The 18045-nt window shown below is 44.7% G+C and overlaps 14 non-coding genes across 14 annotated transcripts; all 14 read left to right on the forward strand.

The window, feature by feature from the left end:
- Positions 1-8700: 8700 nt before the first annotated feature.
- LOC134063292 (U4 spliceosomal RNA) lies at positions 8701-8841 on the forward strand. Its single transcript, XR_009936055.1, has one exon. It is a non-coding gene; the product is annotated as a U4 spliceosomal RNA (small nuclear RNA).
- A 558-nt stretch (positions 8842-9399) lies between these two features.
- On the forward strand, positions 9400-9540 carry LOC134063294 (U4 spliceosomal RNA). The gene has a single exon (XR_009936057.1). It is a non-coding gene; the product is annotated as a U4 spliceosomal RNA (small nuclear RNA).
- Positions 9541-10098: 558 nt separating this feature from the next.
- On the forward strand, positions 10099-10239 carry LOC134063224 (U4 spliceosomal RNA). Its single transcript, XR_009935987.1, has one exon. It is a non-coding gene; the product is annotated as a U4 spliceosomal RNA (small nuclear RNA).
- A 558-nt stretch (positions 10240-10797) lies between these two features.
- LOC134063293 (U4 spliceosomal RNA) lies at positions 10798-10938 on the forward strand. The gene has a single exon (XR_009936056.1). It is a non-coding gene; the product is annotated as a U4 spliceosomal RNA (small nuclear RNA).
- Positions 10939-11496: 558 nt separating this feature from the next.
- Positions 11497-11637, forward strand: LOC134063225 (U4 spliceosomal RNA). The gene has a single exon (XR_009935988.1). It is a non-coding gene; the product is annotated as a U4 spliceosomal RNA (small nuclear RNA).
- Positions 11638-12195: 558 nt separating this feature from the next.
- On the forward strand, positions 12196-12336 carry LOC134063226 (U4 spliceosomal RNA). The gene has a single exon (XR_009935989.1). It is a non-coding gene; the product is annotated as a U4 spliceosomal RNA (small nuclear RNA).
- A 558-nt stretch (positions 12337-12894) lies between these two features.
- Positions 12895-13035, forward strand: LOC134063227 (U4 spliceosomal RNA). Its single transcript, XR_009935990.1, has one exon. It is a non-coding gene; the product is annotated as a U4 spliceosomal RNA (small nuclear RNA).
- A 558-nt stretch (positions 13036-13593) lies between these two features.
- On the forward strand, positions 13594-13734 carry LOC134063228 (U4 spliceosomal RNA). Its single transcript, XR_009935991.1, has one exon. It is a non-coding gene; the product is annotated as a U4 spliceosomal RNA (small nuclear RNA).
- Positions 13735-14292: 558 nt separating this feature from the next.
- On the forward strand, positions 14293-14433 carry LOC134063288 (U4 spliceosomal RNA). The gene has a single exon (XR_009936051.1). It is a non-coding gene; the product is annotated as a U4 spliceosomal RNA (small nuclear RNA).
- Positions 14434-14991: 558 nt separating this feature from the next.
- LOC134063289 (U4 spliceosomal RNA) lies at positions 14992-15132 on the forward strand. The gene has a single exon (XR_009936052.1). It is a non-coding gene; the product is annotated as a U4 spliceosomal RNA (small nuclear RNA).
- A 558-nt stretch (positions 15133-15690) lies between these two features.
- LOC134063230 (U4 spliceosomal RNA) lies at positions 15691-15831 on the forward strand. Its single transcript, XR_009935993.1, has one exon. It is a non-coding gene; the product is annotated as a U4 spliceosomal RNA (small nuclear RNA).
- Positions 15832-16389: 558 nt separating this feature from the next.
- On the forward strand, positions 16390-16530 carry LOC134063231 (U4 spliceosomal RNA). Its single transcript, XR_009935994.1, has one exon. It is a non-coding gene; the product is annotated as a U4 spliceosomal RNA (small nuclear RNA).
- Positions 16531-17088: 558 nt separating this feature from the next.
- On the forward strand, positions 17089-17229 carry LOC134063232 (U4 spliceosomal RNA). The gene has a single exon (XR_009935995.1). It is a non-coding gene; the product is annotated as a U4 spliceosomal RNA (small nuclear RNA).
- A 558-nt stretch (positions 17230-17787) lies between these two features.
- On the forward strand, positions 17788-17928 carry LOC134063290 (U4 spliceosomal RNA). Its single transcript, XR_009936053.1, has one exon. It is a non-coding gene; the product is annotated as a U4 spliceosomal RNA (small nuclear RNA).
- Positions 17929-18045: the final 117 nt, after the last annotated feature.

Genomic DNA, 18045 nt, shown 5'->3' on the forward strand with positions numbered 1-18045 from the left:
CACGAGAACGCGCACAGATCTGAGCCGAAAGCCTAGTTTGATAAATTCATCCGTGAGTGAGTTTCGTAATACCACTCAACTCTGATTGCGACTTTCGTTTTTAGCAATCCAGGTTATCCTAAGAAAGCCTGGTTATGTTCAGCGAGATTCGTAGTATACCCCACTGGCTAACAGCCAAGCTAAGTTAATTCTAATGGTAATTGCATGATCTGATTGGTTCAGCTAGATGTCATTCAAATCAGACCTCCATGCGATTTTTTCAAAGAGCTGTATTCCATTTATATATTATTTGCTACTTGCATTTACTCGCAAAACACAGCAGAATGTCTGCCTAATACCATATGGATGTTATTTAAATTATGGTGGCCTTATAATTAATAACATACTCGTTGTTTGCTTATTTTTTGACGGACGTTTGATGAATAGCCTAGTAGTTTATTGGAAGTGGAGGGGACATTTTTCAAAGGTGTTTTCAACTAATTCGACAAATTAAGATATATATAGTCATACTGTGTGCATCTTTGCGGTGGCAATGCGCTTTCTTAATGACGTTGCGTGCCGAGACAAGGAAGCTCTCACACGTGGGTGCATACGTACATTTGCATTCACTTGGTCTGCCACACCTACTCCCGCTATGTAACAGAAATAATCATGATTCCCATCCAAAAAAGTACAACTTTACCTCGTTGTTAGTCTATATCAAAAGCGGTTGTTCACTTTGTGTGCAAGACGCTATTTTTCGCGTCTTTTTTATTCCAACCGTGAGTTATTTGGAGGAGAAACGAGAACGCGCACACATACCGAATAACTTACACCTGGCTTGACCTAGCCGCCTCAACTCATCTGCGCTCAGCATTAGTGAAACGTGTTTTGCATGTTTACTTTGACCAGGCTTGGTCAACCGCGTGTGTCGTCACTTATCTTGGATCTACTTACTCTGGTTTTGTGAAATAGGCCCCTGGGGGCAATCATGAGAGTAAACAATGGCACATGGCCACATCCACATCTGATATTAGGCTACTAGTCTCCCCCTGGTGAAGACCTCCAGTAAGGTGCGTAATGCTGCAGCGAGTCTGTACACAGGACACAGCAGGAGGCTGCACAAAGCCTCAACTTGGGTATTAAGTTAAGTGATCCTACGACAGCAGGTATGTGATAAATTTGTCAAACTAGGCTTTCAGCTCAGATCTGTGCGCGTTCTCGTGGTTGGGGTGATTTTGACCAATCGGGAAACGTGGAGACGCACGAGACAGCCTAGGTTTAAAAGCGATTACTTCCGCATTTATGAGCGGTAGCGAAATCTAGGGTGGTCTTTTTTAGTGTCTAACCTATAACATCAAAAAGTCGATGGTCATCAGATATTGTATGGCATGCATGTCCATAGTAGTGACATATTTGCACGCACAACGTAGTTAAAAGCGCCTTCGAGATTATAAATGTTTGCAGAGGCGGGACTGGACTTTCTTCAAAGTATGACAGATTAGCACACGTGAGATAACTTCGTTTTTCAAGATAATGGATTGGTTAGAATTGGTCAGAGGGCGGTGATATTTCACGATTTGAGCTATAACTAAGCACATAACCCGCTCCCGACCAGGGGGGTATTTCACAAAACCAAGATAGGGGATTTAGACAGGCTTACTGGGTTATCCTGGATGAACATAGCCTTGACTTGGTTTCACAGAAGAGATCACATATAAGTTACCATGGGAATTTATACTTGGAAGCTAGCCTGCTCCCGACCAGGCTAACAGCCAAGCTAAGTTAATTCTAATGGTAATTACATTATCTGATTGGTTCTGCTAGCTGTCATTCAAATCAGACCTCCATGCGATTTTTTCAAAGAGCTGTGTTCCATTTATATATTATTTGCTACTTGCATTTACTCGCAAAACACAGCAGAATGTCTGCCTAATACCATATGGATGTTATTTAAATTATGGTGGCCTTATAATTAATAACATACTCGTTGTTTGCTTATTTTTTTTTTTTTTGACGGACGTTTGATGAATAGCCTAGTAGTTTATTGGAAGTGGAGGGGACATTTTTCAAAGGTGTTTTCAACTAATTCGACAAATTAAGATATATATAGTCATACTGTGTGCATCTTTGCGGTGGCGAAGTGCTTTCTTAATGACGTTGCGTGCCGAGACAAGGAAGCTCTCACACGTGGGTGCATACGTATTTGCATTCACTTGGTCTGCCACACCCACTCCCGATATGTAACAGAAATACTCATGATTCCCATCCAAAAAAGTACAACTTTACCTCGTTGTTAGTCTATATCAAAAGCGGTTGTTCACTTTGTGTGCAAGACGCTATTTTTCGCGTCTTTTTTATTCCCACCGTGAGTTATTTGGGGGAGAAACGAGAACGCGCACAGATACCGAATAACTTACACCTGGCTTGACCTAGCCGCCTCAACTCATCTGCGCTCAGCATTAGTGAAACGTATTTAGCATGTTTACTTTGACCAGGCTTGGTCAACCTCGTGTGTCGTCACTTATCTTGGATCTACTTACTCTGGTTTTGTGAAATAGGCCCCAGGTTTGGTTGCGAGCATAAGACACCATGGTGATACAGCGACGCTAAAACAAATCCACTTTCGTATGACAGCATACCCTGGTTTTGAGCGCAACATACCTCGCTAAGCCACTAATCGAGTTTCGTAGGACACCCCACAGGTCGCACACGGACGCATACGCTTACGGTTGGTCTAACGGCAAGTATAATCCCAGCCTTAGACATAGCGTTCTCTAGTCATCCTTGCTAAACTCGTTTCACTAACGCCAATCCAGGATGAACAGGGGCCTATTTCACAAAACCAGAGTAAGTAGATCCAAGATAAGTGACGACACACGCGGTTGACCAAGCCTGGTCAAAGTAAACATGCTAAATACGTTTCACTAATGCTGAGCGCAGATGAGTTGAGGCGGCTAGGTCAAGACGGGTGTAAGTTATTCGGTATGTGTGCGCGTTCTCGTTTCTCCCCCAAATAACTCACGGTGGGAATAAAAAAGACGCGAAAAATAGCGTCTTGCACACAAAGTGAACAACCGCTTTTGATATAGACTAACAACGAGGTAAAGTTGTACTTTTTTGGATGGGAATCATGAGTATTTCTGTTACATAGCGGGAGTAGGTGTGGCAGATCAACTGAATGCAAATTTACGTATGCACCCACGTGTGAGAGCTTCCTTGTCTCAGCACGCAACGTCATGCTCTTTGCCACCGCAAAGATGCACAAAGTATGTCCTATATTATCTTAATTTGTCTTAAAGGCCGAATTAGTTGAAAACACCTTCGAAAAATGTCCCCTCCACTTCCAACCAACTACTACAGTAGGCTATTCATCAAACGTCCGTCAAAAAAGAAGCAAACAACGAGTATTATAAGGCCACCATAATTTAAATGACACCCATATGGTATAGGCAGCCATTCTGCTGTGTTTTGCGAGTAAATACAAGTAGCAAATAATATATAAATGGAATACAGCTCTTTGAAAAAATCGCATGGAGGTCTGATTTGACTGACAGCTAGCAGAACCAATCAGATAATGTAATTACCATTAGAATTAACTTAGCTTGGCTGTTAGCCTGGTCGGGAGCAGGCTAGCTTCCAAGTATAAATTCCCATGGTAACTTATATGTGATCTCTTCTGTGAAACCAACTCAAGGCTATGTTCATCCAGGATAACCCAGTAAGCCTGTCTAAATCCCCTATCTTGGTTTTGTGAAATACCCCCCAGGAGCGTCTATGTCAAGCCAGGTGTCAGTTATTCGGGATGTGTGCGCGTTCTCGTTTCTCCCCCAAATAACTTACGGTTGGAATAAAAAAGACGCAGAAAATAGCGTCTTGCACATAAAGATAACAACCGCTTTTGATATAGACAACAACGAGGTAAAGTTTTACTTTTTTGGATGGGGAATCATGATTATTTCTGTTACATAGCGGGAGTAGGTGTAGCAGACCAACTGAATGCAAATTTACGTATGTACCCACGTGTGAGAGCTTCCTTGTCTCGGCACGCAACGTCATTAAGAAAGCGCTTGCCTCCGCAAAGATGACTATATATATACTTTATTCTGTCTTTGAACCAAATTAGTTGAAAACACCTTCGAAATATGTCCCCTCCACTTCCAATCAACTACTACAGTAGGCTATTCATCAAACGTCGATTACAACGATTTTGTAATTAATTTTAAGGCCACCATAATTTAAATGATATCTAAATGGTATTGGGCAGACATTCTGTTGTGATTTGCGAGTAAATGCAAGTAGCAAATAGTATATAAATGGAATACAGCTCTTTCAAAAATCGCATGCAGGTCTGATTTGAATGACAGCTAGCTGAACCAATCAGATAATGTAATTACCATTAGAATTAACTTATCTTGGCTGTTAGCCTGGTCGGGAGCAGTGGGGTATACTACGAATCTCGTTGAACATAACCAGTGGGGTGTCCTACGAAGCTCGATTAGTGGCTTAGCGAGGTATGTTGCGCTCAAAACCAGGGTATGCTGTCATACGAAAGTGGATTTGTTTTAGCGTCGCTGTATCACCATGGTATCTTATGCTCGCAACCAAACCTGCTCGGGAGCGGTTTATGTGCTTAGTTATAGCTCAAATCGTGAAATATCACCGCCCTCTGACCAATTCTAACCAATCCATTATCTTGAACAACGAAGTTATCTCACGTGTGCTAATCTGTCATACTTTGAACAGGTTCGGCCCCTCCTTTGCAAACATTTTGAATCTCGAAGGCGCTTTTAACTATGTTGTGCGTGCAAATATGTCACTACTATGGACATGCATGCCATACAATATCTGATGACCATCGACTTTTTGATGTTATAGGTTAGACACTAAAAAAGACCACCCTAGATTTCGCTACCGCTCATAAATGCGGAAGTAATAGTTTTTAAACCTAGGCTGTCTTGTGCGTCTCCACGTTTCCCGATTGGTCAAAATCACCCCAACCACGAGAACGCGCACAGATCTGAGCTGAAAGCCTAGTTTGACAAATTTATCACATACCAGGGGCCTATTTCACAAAACCAGAGTAAGTAGATCCAAGATAAGTGACGACACACGAGGTTGACCTATGGGGTGTCCTACGAAGCTCGATTAGTGCCTTAGCGAGGTATGTTGTGCTCAAAACCAGGGTATGCTGTCATACGAAAGTGGATTTGTTTTAGCGTCGCTGTATCACCATGGTATCTTATGCTCGCAACCAAACCTGCTCGGGAGCGGGTTATGTGCTTAGTTATAGCTCAAATCGTGAAATATCACCGCCCTCTGACCAATTCTAACCAATCCATTATCTTGAACAACGAAGTTATCTCACGTGTGCTAATCTGTCATACTTTGAACAGGTTCGGCCCCGCCTCTGCAAACATTTTGAATCTCGAAGGCGCTTTTAAGTATGTTGTGCGTGCAAATATGTCACTACTTTGGACATGCATGCCATACAATATCTGATGACCATCGACTTTTTGATGTTATAGGTTAGACACTAAAAAAGACCACCCTAGATTTCGCTACCACTCATAAATGCGGAAGTAATCGTTTTTAAACCTAGGCTGTCTTGTGCGTCTCCACGTTTCCCGATTGGTCAAAATCACCCCAACCACGAGAACGCGCACAGATCTGAGCTGAAAGCCTAGTTTGACAAATTTATCACATACCAGTGGGGTGTCCTACGAAGCTCGATTAGTGCCTTAGCGAGGTATGTTGCGCTCAAAACCAGGGTATGCTGTCATACGAAAGTGGATTTGTTTTAACGTCGCTGTATCACCATGGTATCTTATGCTCGCAACCAAACCTGCTCGGGAGCGGGTTATGTGCTTAGTTATAGCTCAAATCGTGAAATATCACCGCCCTCTGACCAATTCTAACCAATCCATTATCTTGAACAACGAAGTTATCTCACGTGTGCTAATCTGTCATACTTTGAACAGGTTCGGCCCCGCCTCTGCAAACATTTTGAATCTCGAAGGCGCTTTTAAGTATGTTGTGCGTGCAAATATGTCACTACTGTGGACATGCATGCCATACAATATCTGATGACCATCGACTTTTTGATGTTATAGGTTAGACACTAAAAAAGACCACCCTAGATTTCGCTACCGCTCATAAATGCGGAAGTAATCGTTTTTAAACCTAGGCTGTCTTGTGCGTCTCCACGTTTCCCGATTGGTCAAAATCACCCCAACCACGAGAACGCGCACAGATCTGAGCTGAAAGCCTAGTTTGACAAATTTATCACATACCTGCTGTCGTAGGATCACTTAACTTAATACCCGAGTTGAGGCTTTGTGCAGCCTCGATATGTCTAGATAACCTAGATTTGTCTAACTTGCTTCGTAGGACACCCCACTGCTGTCGTAGGATCACTTAACTTAATACCCGAGTTGAGGCTTTGTGCAGCCTCGATATGTCTAGATAACCTAGATTAGTCTAACTTGCTTCGTAGGACACCCCACAAGCCTGGTCAAAGTAAACATGCTAAATACGTTTCACTAATGCTGAGCGCAGATGAGTTGAGGCGGCTAGGTCAAGCCAGGTGTAAGTTATTCGGTATCTGTGCGCGTTCTCGTTTCTCCCCCAAATAACTCACGGTGGGAATAAAAAAGACGCGAAAAATAGCGTCTTGCACACAAAGTGAACAACCGCTTTTGATATAGACTAACAACGAGGTAAAGTTGTACTTTTTTGGATGGGAATCATGAGTATTTCTGTTACATATCGGGAGTGGGTGTGGCAGACCAAGTGAATGCAAATACGTATGCACCCACGTGTGAGAGCTTCCTTGTCTCGGCACGCAACGTCATTAAGAAAGCACTTCGCCACCGCAAAGATGAACACAGTATGACTATATATATCTTAATTTGTCTTAAAAGCCGAATTAGTTGACAACACCTTCGAAAAAATGTCCCCTCCACTTCCAATCAACTACTACAGTAGGCTATTCATCAAACGTCAGTCAAAAAAAGATGCAAACAACGATTTTGTAATTAATTACAAGGCCACCATAATTTAAATGATATCTAAATGGTATTGGGCAGACATTCTGTTGTGTTTTGCGAGTAAATGCAAGTAGCAAATAGTATATAAATGGAATACAGCTCTTTCAAAAATCGCATGCAGGTCTGATTTGAATGACAGCTAGCTGAACCAATCAGATAATGTAATTACCATTAGAATTAACTTAGCTTGGCTGTTAGCCTGGTCGGGAGCAGGCTAGCTTCAGAGAATAAATTCCCATGGCAACTTATGTAGCATCTCTTTTGTGAAACCGAGTCAAGGGTTAGTTCATCCAGGATAACCAAAAAATCCCGGCTTAATCCCTTATCTAGGTTTTGTGAAATACCCCTCTGTAATGTGACAGCAAGCTGGGCTAATATATGATTAGGCTACATGAAGTTAGCTAATGTCAACCGATGTCAACTCGTAAATTAATTTGCGCAAAACGTGGCTTTTTCTGTAAAACAATCATCTGGCATAGGATTTCACATGGTGAATTTGGTTTCTTTGATTAAGAGTTTGTTTAAAACAGAAATTTCATTTTGGTATAGGCTATATAGTCATAATTTGGGCGTGCAAAATATGCCACTATATGGACGTGAATACCAAAGCATACAATATCTGGTGACCATCGATTTTTTTTTTTATGTTATAGAGACACTAAAAATGACCACCCTAGATCAGGCTACGCTATTGCTCGTAAATATCGTAATCGTAATTGGCTCACAATACATTTCTATGGTGAAATTGTCGGACTCTATCTTCATGTGTGTGTATATTTTACAACAGTACTCAATCGGTCAGTCTGCCTTTTCATGAGCATGATCACGAGGCTGCAAAACTTTCTGTCTGTACAAACTTGCAAGCGTGTCTTTTCCACTCACAGGTGCTAGGGGGAAGGGAGACAGTCATCATTCAACCCAGAATAAGTCAAATAACCATTCCAATGACTCCGAAGCTAATCAGTTAAGGCAAACTAAGCCAAACAAACTTGCATAGTTCACCTTTAAACAGTTCTCTCCAATTTGAGATCTTTGACAACGTTGCGGAGGCGTTTGTGCACCAGGCAACAGTTTGAGATTGACGTACGACTCAGCCTATCGACTATCGATTTTATTGCCTTCCTCTGAACAATTGGACATAAGTTAACACTACGCCTATGAACGTGTTTGTGTATTTATTTTCAATTGGCCAGGGTCGAATGAAAAAGCTGGACAGATGCTCAATTTGCGCGAGGCGGGACGAAGGGTAAAATTGCTGTACAGTACAACGTAAAGCGGGACAGGTGGTCACCCTACTTTCTGCCGGGGTTTTTTTGGGAGAACTGGTCATATCACTCTCCCGTTTATGCATCTCATTAACTTTTGCTTTTGCATGCACCACCCATTGTTGATGACGCATTGGTTCGGTTCAAAACTGGTGCAAATGCGGGCTGGTTCACTAGATAGCACCAATGTTCAAAGAATTCTGAAAGGCACCAGTTCAACATCAGGTTCGTTTTTGGTGGAAAAACGCCTTTTGTGGTGCCCTCTGCTCTACCACAGCACTTTGGCTGTACTTGTACATGGTTTAGAATAGCATAGGATGGATGATATTCTTTTGATAGTTGAGCTCACCGGCTCTGTGATGACTGTTGCCCACACCCGGTCCCAGAACACATTTCCATGTCTAATCAGCTTTGCGTAGTGGCAGTATCGTAGCCTATGAGGTTTATCCGAGGCGCGATTATTGCTAGTTGAAAACTTTACCCAATACCCCGCCTAGACGACTTGAAATATAGTCGGCAACGGCAATTTTTGGTAGTCTCCAAGGAGACTGTTTGATTGTTGAAAAAAGTGTAAATCGGTGGTCTCGTCGTTTTCAGCACTTTGCGGACCGTGCGACCCTGGTGACCTTCCCAACGGTAAGGTAGAAATACCCTACCTTGTCGTCAACGGTCTGGTGCTTTTTGGGTAGGTCTGGTAACTTTGTCTCGGTTCTTTTTGGTAATCTATATGCATCAAAATACTTCCTGTTTTTTCTGGATGTAGTATAGCAAGCAAGTATTGTGTAGTGTGCCCGTCATACTCGCCCCGCCCCCACCTTAACCTCGGCCTTCACTCCCCTACTCAGTCTCCGCCTAGTTGTGCGACTGCATGTCAGCATTCCAACATGCAACGGTCGGGTGAAAAGAAATTCTGTTATATGCTGTAGTGATTGTTGTCATTTGAAGTCACCTTGTGGTGCCCTCTGCTCTACAACAGCACTTGGGTTGTACTTGCACATGGTTTAGCATAGCATAGGATGGATGATATTCTTTTGATAGTTGAGCTCACCGGCTCTGTGATGACTGTTGCCCACACCCGGTCCCAGAACACATTTCCATGTCTAATCAGCTTTGCGCAGTGTCAGTATCGTAGCCTATGAGGTTTATCCGAGGCGCGATTATTGCTAGTTGAAAACTTTACCCAATACCCCGCCTAGACGACTTGAAATATAGTCGGCAACGGCAATTTTTGGTAGTCTCCAAGGAGACTGTTTGATTGTTGAAAAAAGTGTAAATCGGTGGTCTCGTCGTCTCCAGCACTTTGCGGACCGTGCGACCCTGGTGACCTTCCCAACGGTAAGGTAGAAATACCCTACCTTGTCGTCAACGGTCTGGTGCTTTTTGGGTAGGTCTGGTAACTTTGTCTCGGTTCTTTTTGGTAATCTATATGCATCAAAATACTTCCTGTTTTTTCTGGATGTAGTATAGCAAGCAAGTATTGTGTAGTGTGCCCGTCATACTCGCCCCGCCCCCACCTTAACCTCGGCCCTCACTCCCCTACTCAGTCTCCGCCTAGTTGTGCGACTGCATGTCAGCATTCCAACATGCAACGGTCGGGTGAAAAGAAATTCTGTTATATGCTGTAGTGATTGTTGTCATTTGAAGTGACCTTGTGGTGCCCTCTGCTCTACAACAGCACTTGGGTTGTACTTGCACATGGTTTAGCATAGCATAGGATGGATGATATTCTTTTGATAGTTGAGCTCACCGGCTCTGTGATGACTGTTGCCCACACCCGGTCCCAGAACACATTTCCATGTCTAATCAGCTTTGCGCAGTGGCAGTATCGTAGCCTATGAGGTTTATCCGAGGCGCGATTATTGCTAGTTGAAAACTTTACCCAATACCCCGCCTAGACGACTTGAAATATAGTCGGCAACGGCAATTTTTGGTAGTCTCCAATGAGACTGTTTGATTGTTGAAAAAAGTGTAAATCGGTGGTCTCGTCGTCTTCAGCACTTTGCGGACCGTGCGACCCTGGTGACCTTCCCAACGGTAAGGTAGAAATACCCTACCTTGTCGTCAACGGTCTGGTGCTTTTTGGGTAGGTCTGGTAACTTTGTCTCGGTTCTTTTTGGTAATCTATATGCATCAAAATACTTCCTGTTTTTTCTGGATGTAGTATAGCAAGCAAGTATTGTGTAGTGTGCCCGTCATACTCGCCCCGCCCCCACCTTAACCTCGGCCCTCACTCCCCTACTCAGTCTCCGCCTAGTTGTGCGACTGCATGTCAGCCTTCCAACATGCAACGGTCGGGTGAAAAGAAATTCTGTTATATGCTGTAGTGATTGTTGTCATTTGAAGTCACCTTGTGGTGCCCTCTGCTCTACAACAGCACTTGGGTTGTACTTGCACATGGTTTAGCATAGCATAGGATGGATGATATTCTTTTGATAGTTGAGCTCACCGGCTCTGTGATGACTGTTGCCCACACCCGGTCCCAGAACACATTTCCATGTCTAATCAGCTTTGCGCAGTGGCAGTATCGTAGCCTATGAGGTTTATCCGAGGCGCGATTATTGCTAGTTGAAAACTTTACCCAATACCCCGCCTAGACGATTTGAAATATAGTCGGCAACGGCAATTTTTGTTAGTCTCCAAGGAGACTGTTTGATTGTTGAAAAAAGTGTAAATTGGTGGTCTCGTCGTCTTCAGCACTTTGCGGACCGTGCGACCCTGGTGACCTTCCCAACGGTAAGGTAGAAATACCCTACCTTGTCGTCAACGGTCTGGTGCTTTTTGGGTAGGTCTGGTAACTTTGTCTCGGTTCTTTTTGGTAATCTATATGCATCAAAATACTTCCTGTTTTTTCTGGATGTAGTATAGCAAGCAAGTATTGTGTAGTGTGCCCGTCATACTCGCCCCGCCCCCACCTTAACCTCGGCCCTCACTCCCCTACTCAGTCTCCGCCTAGTTGTGCGACTGCATGTCAGCATTCCAACATGCAACGATCGGGTGAAAAGAAATTCTGTTATATGCTGTAGTGATTGTTGTCATTTGAAGTCACCTTGTGGTGCCCTCTGCTCTACAACAGCACTTGGGTTGTACTTGCACATGGTTTAGCATAGCATAGGATGGATGATATTCTTTTGATAGTTGAGCTCACCGGCTCTGTGATGACTGTTGCCCACACCCGGTCCCAGAACACATTTCCATGTCTAAACAGCTTTGCGCAGTGGCAGTATCGTAGCCTATGAGGTTTATCCGAGGCGCGATTATTGCTAGTTGAAAACTTTACCCAATACCCCGCCTAGACGACTTGAAATATAGTCGGCAACGGCAATTTTTGGTAGTCTCCAAGGAGACTGTTTGATTGTTGAAAAAAGTGTAAATCGGTGGTCTCGTCGTCTTCAGCACTTTGCGGACCGTGCGACCCTGGTGACCTTCCCAACGGTAAGGTAGAAATACCCTACCTTGTCGTCAACGGTCTGGTGCTTTTTGGGTAGGTCTGGTAACTTTGTCTCGGTTCTTTTTGGTAATCTATATGCATCAAAATACTTCCTGTTTTTTCTGGATGTAGTATAGCAAGCAAGTATTGTGTAGTGTGCCCGTCATACTCGCCCCGCCCTCACCTTAACCTCGGCCCTCACTCCCCTACTCAGTCTCCGCCTAGTTGTGCGACTGCATGTCAGCATTCCAACATGCAACGGTCGGGTGAAAAGAAATTCTGTTATATGCTGTAGTGATTGTTGTCATTTGAAGTCACCTTGTGGTGCCCTCTGCTCTACAACAGCACTTGGGTTGTACTTGCACATGGTTTAGCATAGCATAGGATGGATGATATTCTTTTGATAGTTGAGCTCACCGGCTCTGTGATGACTGTTGCCCACACCCGGTCCCAGAACACATTTCCATGCCTAATCAGCTTTGCGCAGTGGCAGTATCGTAGCCTATGAGGTTTATCCGAGGCGCGATTATTGCTAGTTGAAAACTTTACCCAATACCCCGCCTAGACGACTTGAAATATAGTCGGCAACGGCAATTTTTGGTAGTCTCCAAGGAGACTGTTTGATTGTTGAAAAAAGTGTAAATCGGTGGTCTCGTCGTCTTCAGCACTTTGCGGACCGTGCGACCCTGGTGACCTTCCCAACGGTAAGGTAGAAATACCCTACCTTGTCGTCAACGGTCTGGTGCTTTTTGGGTAGGTCTGGTAACTTTGTCTCGGTTCTTTTTGGTAATCTATATGCATCAAAATACTTCCTGTTTTTTCTGGATGTAGTATAGCAAGCAAGTATTGTGTAGTGTGCCCGTCATACTCGCCCCGCCCCCACCTTAACCTCGGCCCTCACTCCCCTACTCAGTCTCCGCCTAGTTGTGCGACTGCATGTCAGCCTTCCAACATGCAACGGTCGGGTGAAAAGAAATTCTGTTATATGCTGTAGTGATTTTTGTCATTTGAAGTCACCTTGTGGTGCCCTCTGCTCTACAACAGCACTTGGGTTGTACTTGCACATGGTTTAGCATAGCATAGGATGGATGATATTCTTTTGATAGTTGAGCTCACCGGCTCTGTGATGACTGTTGCCCACACCCGGTCCCAGAACACATTTCCATGTCTAATCAGCTTTGCGCAGTGGCAGTATCGTAGCCTATGAGGTTTATCCGAGGCGCGATTATTGCTAGTTGAAAACTTTACCCAATACCCCGCCTAGACGACTTGAAATATAGTCGGCAACGGCAATTTTTGGTAGTCTCCAAGGAGACTGTTTGATTGTTGAAAAAAGTGTAAATCGGTGGTCTCGTCGTCTTCAGCACTTTGCGGACCGTGCGACCCTGGTGACCTTCCCAACGGTAAGGTAGAAATACCCTACCTTGTCGTCAACGGTCTGGTGCTTTTTGGGTAGGTCTGGTAACTTTGTCTCGGTTCTTTTTGGTAATCTATATGCATCAAAATACTTCCTGTTTTTTCTGGATGTAGTATAGCAAGCAAGTATTGTGTAGTGTGCCCGTCATACTCGCCCCGCCCCCACCTTAACCTCGGCCCTCACTCCCCTACTCAGTCTCCGCCTAGTTGTGCGACTGCATGTCAGCATTCCAACATGCAACGGTCGGGTGAAAAGAAATTCTGTTATATGCTGTAGTGATTGTTGTCATTTGAAGTCACCTTGTGGTGCCCTCTGCTCTACAACAGCACTTGGGTTGTACTTGCACATGGTTTAGCATAGCATAGGATGGATGATATTCTTTTGATAGTTGAGCTCACCGGCTCTGTGATGACTGTTGCCCACACCCGGTCCCAGAACACATTTCCATGTCTAAACAGCTTTGCGCAGTGGCAGTATCGTAGCCTATGAGGTTTATCCGAGGCGCGATTATTGCTAGTTGAAAACTTTACCCAATACCCCGCCTAGACGACTTGAAATATAGTCGGCAACGGCAATTTTTGGTAGTCTCCAAGGAGACTGTTTGATTGTTGAAAAAAGTGTAAATCGGTGGTCTCGTCGTCTTCAGCACTTTGCGGACCGTGCGACCCTGGTGACCTTCCCAACGGTAAGGTAGAAATACCCTACCTTGTCGTCAACGGTCTGGTGCTTTTTGGGTAGGTCTGGTAACTTTGTCTCGGTTCTTTTTGGTAATCTATATGCATCAAAATACTTCCTGTTTTTTCTGGATGTAGTATAGCAAGCAAGTATTGTGTAGTGTGCCCGTCATACTCGCCCCGCCCCCACCTTAACCTCGGCCCTCACTCCCCTACTCAGTCTCCGCCTAGTTGTGCGACTGCATGTCAGCATTCCAACATGCAACGGTCGGGTGAAAAGAAATTCTGTTATATGCTGTAGTGATTGTTGTCATTTGAAGTCACCTTGTGGTGCCCTCTGCTCTACAACAGCACTTGGGTTGTACTTGCACATGGTTTAGCATAGCATAGGATGGATGATATTCTTTTGATAGTTGAGCTCACCGGCTCTGTGATGACTGTTGCCCACACCCGGTGCCAGAACACATTTCCATGTCTAATCAGCTTTGCGCAGTGGCAGTATCGTAGCCTATGAGGTTTATCCGAGGCGCGATTATTGCTAGTTGAAAACTTTACCCAATACCCTGCCTAGACGACTTGAAATATAGTCGGCAACGGCAATTTTTGGTAGTCTCCAAGGAGACTGTTTGATTGTTGAAAAAAGTGTAAATCGGTGGTCTCGTCGTCTTCAGCACTTTGCGGACCGTGCGACCCTGGTGACCTTCCCAACGGTAAGGTAGAAATACCCTACCTTGTCGTCAACGGTCTGGTGCTTTTTGGGTAGGTCTGGTAACTTTGTCTCGGTTCTTTTTGGTAATCTATATGCATCAAAATACTTCCTGTTTTTTCTGGATGTAGTATAGCAAGCAAGTATTGTGTAGTGTGCCCGTCATACTCGCCCCGCCCCCACCTTAACCTCGGCCCTCACTCCCCTACTCAGTCTCCGCCTAGTTGTGCGACTGCATGTCAGCATTCCAACATGCAACGGTCGGGTGAAAAGAAATTCTGTTATATGCTGTAGTGATTGTTGTCATTTGAAGTCACCTTGTGGTGCCCTCTGCTCTACAACAGCACTTGGGTTGTACTTGCACATGGTTTAGCATAGCATAGGATGGATGATATTCTTTTGATAGTTGAGCTCACCGGCTCTGTGATGACTGTTGCCCACACCCGGTGCCAGAACACATTTCCATGTCTAATCAGCTTTGCGCAGTGGCAGTATCGTAGCCTATGAGGTTTATCCGAGGCGCGATTATTGCTAGTTGAAAACTTTACCCAATACCCTGCCTAGACGACTTGAAATATAGTCGGCAACGGCAATTTTTGGTAGTCTCCAAGGAGACTGTTTGATTGTTGAAAAAAGTGTAAATCGGTGGTCTCGTCGTCTTCAGCACTTTGCGGACCGTGCGACCCTGGTGACCTTCCCAACGGTAAGGTAGAAATACCCTACCTTGTCGTCAACGGTCTGGTGCTTTTTGGGTAGGTCTGGTAACTTTGTCTCGGTTCTTTTTGGTAATCTATATGCATCAAAATACTTCCTGTTTTTTCTGGATGTAGTATAGCAAGCAAGTATTGTGTAGTGTGCCCGTCATACTCGCCCCGCCCCCACCTTAACCTCGGCCCTCACTCCCCTACTCAGTCTCCGCCTAGTTGTGCGACTGCATGTCAGCCTTCCAACATGCAACGGTCGGGTGAAAAGAAATTCTGTTATATGCTGTAGTGATTGTTGTCATTTGAAGTCACCTTGTGGTGCCCTCTGCTCTACAACAGCACTTGGGTTGTACTTGCACATGGTTTAGCATAGCATAGGATGGATGATATTCTTTTGATAGTTGAGCTCACCGGCTCTGTGATGACTGTTGCCCACACCCGGTCCCAGAACACATTTCCATGTCTAATCAGCTTTGCGCAGTGGCAGTATCGTAGCCTATGAGGTTTATCCGAGGCGCGATTATTGCTAGTTGAAAACTTTACCCAATACCCCGCCTAGACGACTTGAAATATAGTCGGCAACGGCAATTTTTGGTAGTCTCCAAGGAGACTGTTTGATTGTTGAAAAAAGTGTAAATCGGTGGTCTCGTCGTCTTCAGCACTTTGCGGACCGTGCGACCCTGGTGACCTTCCCAACGGTAAGGTAGAAATACCCTACCTTGTCGTCAACGGTCTGGTGCTTTTTGGGTAGGTCTGGTAACTTTGTCTCGGTTCTTTTTGGTAATCTATATGCATCAAAATACTTCCTGTTTTTTCTGGATGTAGTATAGCAAGCAAGTATTGTGTAGTGTGCCCGTCATACTCGCCCCGCCCCCACCTTAACCTCGGCCCTCACTCCCCTACTCAGTCTCCGCCTAGTTGTGCGACTGCATGTCAGCCTTCCAACATGCAACGGTCGGGTGAAAAGAAATTCTGTTATATGCTGTAGTGATTGTTGTCATTTGAAGTCACCTTGTGGTGCCCTCTGTTCTACAACAGCACTTGGGTTGTACTTGCACATGGTTTAGCATAGCATAGGATGGATGATATTCTTTTGATAGTTGAGCTCACCGGCTCTGTGATGACTGTTGCCCACACCCGGTCCCAGAACACATTTCCATGTCTAATCAGCTTTGCGCAGTGGCAGTATCGTAGCCTATGAGGTTTATCCGAGGCGCGATTATTGCTAGTTGAAAACTTTACCCAATACCCCGCCTAGACGACTTGAAATATAGTCGGCAACGGCAATTTTTGGTAGTCTCCAAGGAGACTGTTTGATTGTTGAAAAAAGTGTAAATTGGTGGTCTCGTCGTCTTCAGCACTTTGCGGACCGTGCGACCCTGGTGACCTTCCCAACGGTAAGGTAGAAATACCCTACCTTGTCGTCAACGGTCTGGTGCTTTTTGGGTAGGTCTGGTAACTTTGTCTCGGTTCTTTTTGGTAATCTATATGCATCAAAATACTTCCTGTTTTTTCTGGATGTAGTATAGCAAGCAAGTATTGTGTAGTGTGCCCGTCATACTCGCCCCGCCCCCACCTTAACCTCGGCCCTCACTCCTCTACTCAGTCTCCGCCTAGTTGTGCGACTGCATGTCAGCATTCCAACATGCAACGGTCGGGTGAAAAGAAATTCTGTTATATGCTGTAGTGATTGTTGTCATTTGAAGTCACCTTGTGGTGCCCTCTGCTCTACAACAGCACTTGGGTTGTACTTGCACATGGTTTAGCATAGCATAGGATGGATGATATTCTTTTGATAGTTGAGCTCACCGGCTCTGTGATGACTGTTGCCCACACCCGGTCCCAGAACACATTTCCATGTCTAAACAGCTTTGCGCAGTGGCAGTATCGTAGCCTATGAGGTTTATCCGAGGCGCGATTATTGCTAGTTGAAAACTTTACCCAATACCCCGCCTAGACGACTTGAAATATAGTCGGCAACGGCAATTTTTGGTAGTCTCCAAGGAGACTGTTTGATTGTTGAAAAAAGTGTAAATCGGTGGTCTCGTCGTCTTCAGCACTTTGCGGACCGTGCGACCCTGGTGACCTTCCCAACGGTAAGGTAGAAATACCCTACCTTGTCGTCAACGGTCTGGTGCTTTTTGGGTAGGTCTGGTAACTTTGTCTCGGTTCTTTTTGGTAATCTATATGCATCAAAATACTTCCTGTTTTTTCTGGATGTAGTATAGCAAGCAAGTATTGTGTAGTGTGCCCGTCATACTCGCCCCGCCCCCACCTTAACCTCGGCCCTCACTCCCCTACTCAGTCTCCGCCTAGTTGTGCGACTGCATGTCAGCATTCCAACATGCAACGGTCGGGTGAAAAGAAATTCTGTTATATGCTGTAGTGATTGTTGTCATTTGAAGTCACCTTGTGGTGCCCTCTGCTCTACAACAGCACTTGGGTTGTACTTGCACATGGTTTAGCATAGCATAGGATGGATGATATTCTTTTGATAGTTGAGCTCACCGGCTCTGTGATGACTGTTGCCCACACCCGGTGCCAGAACACATTTCCATGTCTAATCAGCTTTGCGCAGTGGCAGTATCGTAGCCTATGAGGTTTATCCGAGGCGCGATTATTGCTAGTTGAAAACTTTACCCAATACCCTGCCTAGACGACTTGAAATATAGTCGGCAACGGCAATTTTTGGTAGTCTCCAAGGAGACTGTTTGATTGTTGAAAAAAGTGTAAATCGGTGGTCTCGTCGTCTTCAGCACTTTGCGGACCGTGCGACCCTGGTGACCTTCCCAACGGTAAGGTAGAAATACCCTACCTTGTCGTC

Source organism: Sardina pilchardus, chromosome 17, assembly GCF_963854185.1.
Source record: "Sardina pilchardus chromosome 17, fSarPil1.1, whole genome shotgun sequence".
NCBI classification, from domain to species: Eukaryota; Metazoa; Chordata; class Actinopteri; order Clupeiformes; family Clupeidae; genus Sardina; species Sardina pilchardus.